The sequence below is a fragment of the Bidens hawaiensis genome, unplaced genomic scaffold (assembly GCF_021521415.1).
Source record: "Bidens hawaiensis isolate Kalapana, Puna unplaced genomic scaffold, B.hawaiensis_p1.1 tig00000760_1, whole genome shotgun sequence".
NCBI classification, from domain to species: Eukaryota; Viridiplantae; Streptophyta; class Magnoliopsida; order Asterales; family Asteraceae; genus Bidens; species Bidens hawaiensis.
In genome coordinates, this window is record NW_027491043.1 from 1,696,017 (window position 1) to 1,707,260 (window position 11,244).

General features: G+C 36.3%; 1 pseudogene across 1 annotated transcript; it reads left to right on the plus strand.

Annotated features, from left to right (window-relative positions):
* Nucleotides 1–4,797: 4,797 nt before the first annotated feature.
* LOC143534200 (heptahelical transmembrane protein 2-like) lies at nucleotides 4,798–6,991 on the plus strand (annotated as a pseudogene). Its single transcript, XR_013135498.1, has 4 exons — nucleotides 4,798–5,090; nucleotides 5,180–5,275; nucleotides 5,398–5,476; nucleotides 6,280–6,991. The product of XR_013135498.1 is annotated as a heptahelical transmembrane protein 2-like (transcript).
* The last annotated feature ends 4,253 nt before the right edge of the window (nucleotides 6,992–11,244 follow it).

Genomic DNA, 11,244 nt, shown 5'->3' on the forward strand with positions numbered 1-11,244 from the left:
ACCGTGAGCTCGTCACTGAGAAGGGGGGGGTTCCTCCTTGTGACCACCCTCCGGCGTGAGAATCAGACTAGATTGCTCTTTAAATATAAAAGTATATTAAGAGATTGCTAGAGCAGATATCAGGTATAATATGATGATAATGTAGTAAGATATGTTGTGTTTTGATGATCATACCATTTGGGGTATTTATAGCCGAAGGTAGGTTTCCAAGGAGGTATGGCCGGCTGCAACAGTGTTCCTGTTCATCAACAGTAGCCTACGCACGTGCCCTGCTGGTAGTTGGTGGGTAGGCAGCGGCTGATAGCGACCAGGCCTGCTGTATACTATTCCCTTTCCACCAACTGCCGGCTACGCACGTGGTATGACAGTAGTTGGTGAGTAGGCAGCGGCTTAATAGTGATACAGTACAGGAGCATGCTGCTCGCCATACTGTATCAGTGAGCTGTCGTATCCCTGATCAGATCTTTCGCCCATACCTCGTCAGGTACAGTGAAAGGTCCTTCAGTATAGACTGGCTTATTTGGGCGGGAGTATTCCCCCTCCCGCCTCTGTGCGGGATTGCTCCCGGCTTTGCTCATTCCTTCAGGTGACACTGAATGATCGAGAGCTAAGTACCTAGTGCGTGTAGCCATGCTGCGCGGGTGGCCTTCCCTCATGGCTTGTATCCGAGGCTGCGGGAACAGGCGGAGTCCTTCACCATGTGAGGCATTTCCTGCGGGACCAGCTTGCATACTGCGCGTAAGGACGTCACTTCTCTGAGCATGGTTGGTCCTGCGGATCCAGTTGGTCTCTGCGCAGACGTCCCTGTTTAAGGTGAGTCTTGCGGGTCCAACTGGGCTCTGCTGGGACCTACCTCTTCACCAACTAACTCTAGTTATTTATTAAAATTTATTAGTTTCTCTACGACTGTACATTATATCTTCAGCAACCAAGTAACCAAACATTTAAATTGAATGATAGTAAAACTTACTGTAAATTTTGGAATTATCAAATATAAATAATTTAACCTAACAGAAGGCAAAATATTATATGAGTAACAAATTTTATGCTTAACGAAGGAATCATTATTATTATTATTATTATAAAAAAAAAAGTCTTAGGAGAGTTTGAGCACTATTTTTAGCTTGGCTGGGTGATTTCATATATGTTACGTCAAGTTGTGTTACTAAGTTTTGAGCTCGAGTTTGAGTTGGTATTGGCTTGGCTCGTTAATTACTCTGCATTGGAGCCTTGGAGGTGTTGGAACTTTAATACTGGATTTGTTTATCGATCCTTTAATGTATTAAGTTCAATGAGCGTTTTGCTCCACCACAATTTTTTCTTCATAACAGACAGGGCTGACTCCGAGAAAGCAAAAAAACTTTTGGGCCAGAAGTCTAAATTTTTTTTAGGCATTAAGTAAAAGGAGTATTTTGTTGGGTTTAAACAGTTTAATTTTTAAGTGGGCATACTTGTTATAATTTGGGTTGTGTAAAAAACTTTTGTATGAAAAAATAATTAAACATGTCTCAAGTGAGGCTATAACCCACAACTTCTTGGTTATGAATAATAGCCATTTGCTACTAAACCAAGCTAATGGTTATATAATTGTGTTTAAACTATAAATATGCATATTGTTTTTAATAAAAATACATATAACTTTTAAAAAAATAATTTCGAGCCTAGTCAGGTGTCGGACTTGTGGGCGTCGACCACCATGCCACCCCCAAGCCTTGATAATAGGTATTCTATAATATCTTTGAAAACTACGAAGAGTGTGCATTTTAATTTTACGAGTGAGGAAGATGGTTTATTAAGATAACCAACATAGCTTAATATCAAAGGATGCCATTAGAATGTGCAAAATGATGCATCTTTATACGAGGTTAAGGACAATTATGTAGACTTAAGATTAAATTTGAGAGTAGATTTAAGATTAACATTTGTGAGTGTGTGTTAACATAAAAAAACCAATTTTTGCTATGTAAACATTAGAATTTGGAAGCTTCAAACATTTTTAGAACTATTAAGTTCATATTATGTATCATTGTTTTCTTTTCTTTAATAACCAACACTCATAATTCTATAAAGGATTAAGGGGTGCTGATAATTTTGTCAGAACTTGAACCCCTTACCTTCCTATTAAGAAAACTCTTAAGGCGTGTTCGTTTCACAGAATTCATAGGAATTCAAAGGAATTGTAATTAAATCCCCATGACATGGCGCGTTCGTTTTGTTGGAATTGAAATCTTAGTTTCATTTTGGTGCGTTCGGTTGTCAAAAAATTGGAATTGGAATTCAATTCCTTCAAATTCCTTTAAATAAAGGAATTCTAAATCCTTCCAAAATGTGAAGGATTTCAAGTGAATTCTTTGAAAATTTTTCTCGATGTTATTTATTTATTTTTTTTAAACGAGGACGATAAATAAAACATTTTTATTTATATTTTGAGTTATGAACTTTTTAATATTTTTTTGAATATTTTTTATAGGGATTTTTTTATCTTAATAGAAAACTCCTAAAAAATAATAAAAAATCATAACGTAAGATATAAATAAAAAACAAAAAATCTAATTCCATTCATATTGGTGATAGATTACAATTCATTTATCAAACGAACACATTAAGAATGGAATTGAATTTCAATTCTTTCTAATTTTAATTATCATTGGAATGTTCAGATTTCAAATCCAATTGATTCCAATTTCAAATCCTATACAAATTCTAATTCTATTCCATTCCGAAAAAAAAAACACGCAACAATAAGTCATCCATTTTGGTACGTGGGTGCTATAACATTCCACTTTAGTTGAGGACGACGTTATCTTTTCCAGCCCATTAATAAAACATGATTTCCTTTATTGAACAGTAGATTAAGGCTTCCACGTTATTGAACATGATTTCCTTTAATAATACATTTCCTATGAATGCTTTTGAAAACACCTTTATATAAGCATCTGTTCGGATTAACCATCTCATAGCAAAAAGAAATGCCTCAAAAACGCTTACTCCCATATAATTGGCATTTGGTTAATTTTGCATAAAAAGATCTTTCCCTATTCTCTCCTTCACATAAGCTAAAAACACTTAAATAAAAAAAGCACCGGAGATGTTCTAAGGAAACACATTTTTTTTCAACACTTCACTACCATTTCGGATTTCCAAAATCATGCGCATCTTCCTAAACCTAAAATCGATGTTTCGTTTTTCTCAACTTCATTAGGTCCCTTGCCATCCAATTGGTTCTCTACTTCTCTAACTCTAAAATCCTAATTCAGGTCATAGAACAGTAGAACACTATGAGTCTATGACTTTTTATTATTTGGAATAATGCTAGCTAGTAAACCCCACATAACTAGTAATCTCACTAATCCTCCATTCAATATCCAAGGTTTGACAGTTACCATATGTTTCATCCTAATAAAATCGTGGGAGTCCCATCACTTGGGAGCCACATGTGATAATTGGGAAATATTTATCACCATATGTGGTAGAGATCATTTCTATTAAGATAAAGGCAAATTGGAAATAAATAATCCCAACTTTTGTGTATTAGTCGATAATAATTTTAACTTTAAAAATCATCACCAGCGGTTTCAACTTTAAACTATTTTTGTCTCAACGGTCATCCGTTAAAAAACACTTAACACCGTCATTTTTTCGCAAGTTTCAAACTGATGTTTTAGGGCTTTTGATCGGAAGAACGATACGACTCGACTGATGTAAAAATTATCTCGAAACGGTGATTCAAATGACTTGATTTTTGTTAATTAAAAATTCAAACACCCGAATTGAAGCATTGTTTCGTCGCTTGAATAACAGTTTCGAGATAAGTTTTACATCGGTCGAATCGTATCGTTCTTCCGATCAAAAGCCCTAAAACTTCGGTTTGAAAATTGGGCAAAAACAAAACAGTGTTAAGTGTTTTTTAACTGAAGACCATTGAAACAAAAATAGTTGAAAGTTGAGACCGCTAGTAGTGATTTTTAAAATTAGGATTATTATCGGCCAATATATAAAATCATCTTATAAAAAGAATGCATAAACTATACCAAATTATAATGGTCATAACAAACTATCTATTTAACTATTCTAGCTCAATATCACCTCAAGAGAAACGGCAGTGGACCTTAGCGAAACACTACACGAAAATAGTCAGACTGAGTACGCGGAAGGTTCGTACACTTTCCCTAAGGAGACAAGTCATCAATGAAATGATATTCGAGATCAATATATTTAGCTCGCTTATAAGCCACTTGATTTTGAGTCATAAGAAGAGCATTCCTTTATCACATAACATAGTGGGTTGATCTAGTAGCAAATCAGCACGTTTATGTAACCAGAACCGATACCGATATGACTAGATACCGATATGACTAACAACGTAAAGTTACGGCTTTTGGGCATAAATTTTTAAAAATTTTCATATTCTTGACATCAAACACGTGTCATTGACCGAAATAACAATTCATACATTTCACATTTCTTACCTTCCGGATCATGTTTTAAAATTCTCTTCAAATTAAAAGAAACAATCAACGGTAGTAAACAACACTAATCACCTGCATCTCCACTCCACCAGCTCCATCTCATCACACTGTTCAACCACCTTAACTGTCCGAACCAACCGTTCATCTGTCGACACGTGTCACAGCCAAAGATCACTTCCCACACCAGATCACAATCCCAAAATGAAAATGAGAATTTAAAATAAATGTAATAAATTTACATCACCAGTCTAACGCCAGGTTATAAATTATTCAACCTCTGGCTCTGGATGCTTCCATGTCAATATTTCATTTCAGTTATAACTCCGGCGACTGTTATTGTGATCGGAGATATCGTTTCCGGCGAATGAAACGCCGGTGAGACTGACACGTTTCGTTTCCGGCAGCGAATGAAGAGGCGAGGACGGAGGAGTAACGGCGGAGGAGACGCCGTCAACGGAGTTATCTGTACGGACACGATGTTAAAGGAGAGATCCGGTAAGAGGCTGTTAAAGTACGGCGAATTGCCGGAGTATTTGAAAGATAACGAGTTTATTTTGGATTATTGAAGGATGTGATCAGAAGCGTATTCGCTTGGCATAACGAAACCCTAAATATCTGGACGTAAGTAATCAATCGATCACATTTTTTATTAATTTGGACGATTATATTATATTATATATACACTGATCATGAATTTGAATTTTGTGAAGGCATTTGATATGATTTTTTATATTTTTGTCAATGGCGGTTTGGAGCTTGATGAATAAGGATAAGGTGGAATCAATGGTGGCCAGCTTCTTCTCAAGGTCTGTTCATGGCGTCAGTGACGTCATTCTGTTTATTTTATATCAGAATTGTTAAATAATAATATTTATTGTATTCTGTGATTCTGTCCATTGATAACTTTTAGGTCATGTTTTAAATGCAGAGCTCACGGTTTTCAAGAACCGACCATGACGACAATGACAACGAAAGCTAACGGTTCCGTTGTTTCGATGTTAACACTGGTGAGTGATAGTTGCAAATGTAAACAAATCATATGGAGCATCTGAGTAATTATTATTATTATTATTATTATTATTATTATTATTATTATTATTATTATTATTATTATTATTATTATTATTTTTGAACGGTAATTGCATTTAAAAACTGAAACCACAATAGTTCTCCCAAATCAAACTCGAGTAGTTAACTCTTAACAAAAGAATAGAATTGTTCCAAGCTTGTAATTATTAAAATGATATTTTAGAATTAAATGAGGATAATATATTAAAGATAGATTTGACAAGAAAAGGCTGGGGACGATATGATCACAAAAGGTGATTTGGGAATTATGGGTTTGAAAATCCATATCACATGATATGGTTAGTGAAAGAAACATATACCAGACAAGTCCCTTTATAACTGCTACTTATATATGACTTCAAATTCGAAATCTTTTTCTGTTTGCTACAAAAACCATCACTTTTAAACAAACACACATATTCATACAAAAATGCACCATATAATCAGCATTTAATGTTTATGATCACAGTATTTATTTTTAATTGGCTTTAAATATTTCACATGGTACCTTTTTAGTGACTGAAAACAAATTGTTATCCTGCTGATGATGCTGCGCGGCTCTTCGAAAGAAAAACATGTTTTCATCTTTATTTAACTAGAAGAAAGAAAAGTTGTTCATGTTCATTCGTTCATTCGTGAACATAAACGAATTTTACTTTAACGGTTCACTAGACGTTTAGTTCATTTACGTTCGTAACTTAAAAGTATTTTAAAGAAACATAATGTTAATGGTGTTGTGCAGGATCCATTGGTAGGAGACATGTATAAACCATCAATCATCTTAATCAACAACTCAATCCCAATATGGCCATGGTTCGTCTTCTTAATGGGAGCCATGGGCTGCTTAATCTGCAGCTCAATCTCCCACCTATTCGCCTGCCACTCCAAAACCTTCAACCTCTTTTTCTGGCGCCTAGACTATGCCGGAATCTCCTTAATGATTGTCACTTCTTTCTTCGCCCCCATCTTCTATGCCTTCAATTGCCACCCGTTCTCCCGCCTCTTCTACCTCTCCGCCATCACCACCCTCGGCCTCTTCGCAATCACAACCCTCCTCTCCCCCGCACTCTCTGCCCCTCGCTATCGCTCCTTTCGTGCCACCATATTTCTGGCCATGGGGTTCTCTGGTATTGTCCCAGCCACACACGCGGTCTACCTCCACCGCGCTGACCCCAAAATATTATTGGCACTTGTTTATGAGGTGTTCATGGCGGTGTTCTACTCCGTTGGAGCGATGTTTTATGTTAAGCGGATACCAGAAAGATGGAAGCCGGGTGCTTTTGATATTGCGGGTCATAGTCATCAGATTTTTCATGTTTTTGTTGTGGGTGGTGGTTTGGCCCATGCTGCTGCCACACTTGTGATCATGAATTTGAGGCAAAGCTCGCCGGGGTTGTGTGCTGGTGGTGCGACTTGGATGTGAAAGAAGGGAGTGTTGTTATTGAATGTTGTGTTTGTGAGGGCGATGTGTGATTTTTGAGTGTTTGGTTTCTTGGTTTTGGAAGTGTGTTTTGTGATTTAGAAATGAGTTTAGGGAGTGTTGTTTTTTGTGAAGTTAAGGAATTAGTATATTTATGTTGTATCATCGTATGTTGTAGTTTGTTTTTAAGGAATCAACGTACAAGATTGCCGTTGGAACTCGGAAATTTCATGGTCCATGGCCTGTATTGATTGCTTACATAAAACAAAGAGTGATAGTTTATGAATTAATGCATGTACGAACGATAAACCATTTATTTATATTTGAACCGCGCGCCCTTTAAATCCACAGTAAGCCCTTACCACCAAACCAGCAGCCTGATGGCGTAAACCATTTATAATATTATCGTTGAATAGTAACCTCACATACCCATCGATTTATATCATTTGCTCACAGTGAGACTTTGAACCCTCAATAATTAGGAATGACATATTTCTTTTAACATCTTAATATCATTGAGCTACTAACTCCTTTGGTATTATCACAACTCCAAAAACAATGAAAATAAGGTCTAAAAAGTTACTCCAGTTATTAGCGTTCACTCACTTTAGCACCACAATTTTATTTATAGGAAATGTACTTAGACCTGAATGATTGCATCCACGACCAAACTAAAGAGAGTTTGTTTATTGTATGGATCCGAAATTTGTACATATTACGGTTACAATAAGGTTATTTATCCATTTATAGTACGAATATTAAGGGTAAATAAACCGAGTCCTGAGATCTACATGCTATTTGTTTCAGAAATCAATCTCGTCCGACTTATATATTCACTGTAATTAATATATTAAGTGTAGTACTAAATGATCATACCAAATTTATATATCAACACGTGTGTCGATTACATCATATAGACCATATGATATCATACGATCATATGATGTCATACAATCAATATGATATCGCAAAAGTGGTCATATGATCATATGATTTTGTCACCGGCACATTAGTCATTTTTTGTGTCAGTTAGCATGTCATATGTATGAGTCGTATGATTTGGCGAGCTCCGCCTCATATGAGCCCTCCGGAAATCTAATTTTTCATTCATCATTCGACTCATATGACCATTTTCCATGATATATGACATGCGTGAAGTCCATATGGTTGTATGACACGCATGTGATATATAGTGTTTCTTTCAGCCAGCCTTATGCTAGAGATTTCCAAAGTTGAAGTGAGATGGGCTCTCTTTCACTAACTGCTTCACATTAATCAAGTCTTTTGTGATGAATAAGGATTTTCACACCAACATTATTAGAAAACTAACATTTAACAACAAAAGATCACCAAGAGATGGATTGCAAAATCTCAAAATCCCCATAATGTAAATATTATTATATGTCAGTAATATATCAGTGATTTGCAAGGGATTAGCGATGGCCGATGGATGGGCAAATCCCCAAAAATTAAATATTATAAAAGATTTTGCAAGTAAAACAAAGGGATCATCGCGCCCTTCTGGAATAGGTGACCGATTGCTTAAGTTTCTATCGTGATCCTCTGTTCACAAGTTCCTTGGGTAAAATAGAGCTAAGATGATAATGTAGATGTTAGTTGATTTGTATGTTTTGGGTTACGGTGTGGTGGGTATGGAAACCAATGTGCACTTAGCATAAGTTTCTCTGTAGATGATTATTTGATGATATCTTTGTACAATTGAATGACATCCTTCTTTTGTTCCACTATGCACAAAGATGAGCTTTGAGGTCAACATGCTTAAATTTTGCACCACCGAATGCCCATATAAAGTATTTAAGTCTTACTTTGGCACTTGTAGCCTTGAAATTTTGCATCCCTTCTCTACGAAATATTACGGCATACATGTTTAAATGTTAATCCACCATGAAGTTTGTTAGTATTTTAGTGTAATTGGATTAACTGGTCGATCAATTTAATCATAATAAACATTAAGCAAGTTTGGGATGTGTGGAGTGCACACTTTCTTTAGTTTACTATGATGTTAGGGGCTAACGAACGGAGATCCGGGGGCAGCGCCCCCGGTTGCGGGGTTCTAGGGGCCGCAGCCCCTAGCAGGTAAGGGTGTTCATCGGGTCAACCCGATCGGGTTTCGGGTTAATCGGGTCGGGTTAGTCGGGTTTTCCCTAAAAAATATCTAACCCGCAACCCGACCCTATTAAGGTCCGGGTTAGTCGCGTTCGGGTTATTCGGGTTTCGGGTTTGTCGGGTCGGGTTAGTTGGTTTAATCGGGTTATCCATGTAACTTTATACTTTTAAGTTGTTTTTTGTGTTTGTAACTTGTAGGTTGCAAAATTTCTCATTTCGCAAAATTCTCAATTTCTTTTACAATTAGTTATCTTATAATTACATATATAGACTTGTAAACGAACCGAACAGACATGAGCAAAGTCATGTCCGTGTTCTTTCATTTAACTTTTAACAAACACAAACACTTAATCTAACAAATATTTGTGTTCATGTTCGTTAGTTAAAAACTAAACATGTTCGTGTTCGTTTATGTTCGTTCATTTACAATCTAAACGAAGAGTTCACGACCATGAAGGAACATATATATATATACATACATTAACGAACACAAACATACATTACGAGCATAAATGAACACATTTAAATAACACAAACAAACAAATATAAAACATATTAGGGTGATATAATTACTAAATGCAAATAATATTTAATAATTTTCTATTAATATGTAACCGAACATGAACAAACATAAACAAACTAAATGAACGATCATAAACGAACGTTCACAAACATAGATGAACGAGTGAAACACGTATTCATATTCGTTCGTTTAATTAAATGAACACAACATAAATGAAATTTCTGGCGAATGGTTCGTGAACAAACAAATAATTAACTTCTCTATAACGTTTCATTATTGCCTTTATAGTGCTTATTTCATCTTTTAATCATTGTATTTAAAGTTAAGTATTACCACTAATGGGGTTATTCGGGTTAACCCGAAACCCGACTTTTTTTTCAAAAATGAACCCGAAACCCGACCCTATTAACAATTCGGGTTATTCGGCCCGATTAATACTTTTTGATCCTATTTAACCCGACCCAAATTTGCTTATTCGGGTTCGGGTCGGGTTAATCGGGTACGGGTATTTTGGACACCCCTACTAGCAGGGTCCAAGGGGTAGCGCCCCTGGCTGGGGTTAAGCTGCCAGGTAAGCTTGAAAAAATTTTATTTTCGTTAATATTGCTTCACTAAAAATTACATTAGAAAAATGAATTTTATGATTATGTCACACATAATCATAAGTTTAATTTGGAGTTTATTTATTAATGAATTTTGAATAGACATCTAACTTGGAAACTGCATAGAAACTACCCTAGTGATAATATTTCATGTTTCGATTGACGCTTCCTCTGGTTCATCTTCCTCACAAATTCCATACGAAATTCTTGTCTCAATTTAAAGTTTTATCCGATTAAAGTGTTTTGAAGAACCACCAAAATAACTTTTAATCTGAAAGTTATCACACGACTCTTTAAATTATCCATGTTGCTATTTCAAATCTCCAACAAAGTTTACTGATAAGCAAATAAACGTACTCAGACCTATATTATTATATTAACTTTATTATAACGGATTTTCTAGGGACACCGCCCCAATTGCTAAAACACCGCCCTATACGCCGCGTATAGGTCTATACGCGGCGTATAGGGCGGTGTTTTTAGAAAACACCACCAATTTTGTCTTATTATGTTTATATTTTATTTTTTTTCTTAGTTATTTTGTTATTATTATTATTATTATTATTATCATTATATATTAATTATTTATTTAATATTTAATATTATTTAGGTGAAAACAGTTAACACATATATATACCAAAAAACATTGTTATATTGTTAATCCGTACAAATAAAAGAAAATATGACAACTAGAACATAAAATCTACAGAAAGTCCTCCATGTTCATACCCATGCCGTCGTCGTGGCCCCCGAGGCCCCCGAACGCGTCGCTAACATCGGCGTCGTCCTCTCCCCTGCACCTCAGCCCTGAACCGTCTGCGGCATCCACGTCATCGCCCCGCCCGTGTCTCACGCCAGACGTGCTCGCCTCGTGGTCAAAACTGGAAGGGGGTGGCGGTGGCACGGTGTACAGCTGTCCAGACAGTTCCGCTACCCAACTGCTAACAAGCCAGTCGATCTGGTGCAACATCTGCCTCATCCCCAACTCAAGGTCTTGCAACCTAGCGTCGGTGGCGGAACCCAGACGCACTACAC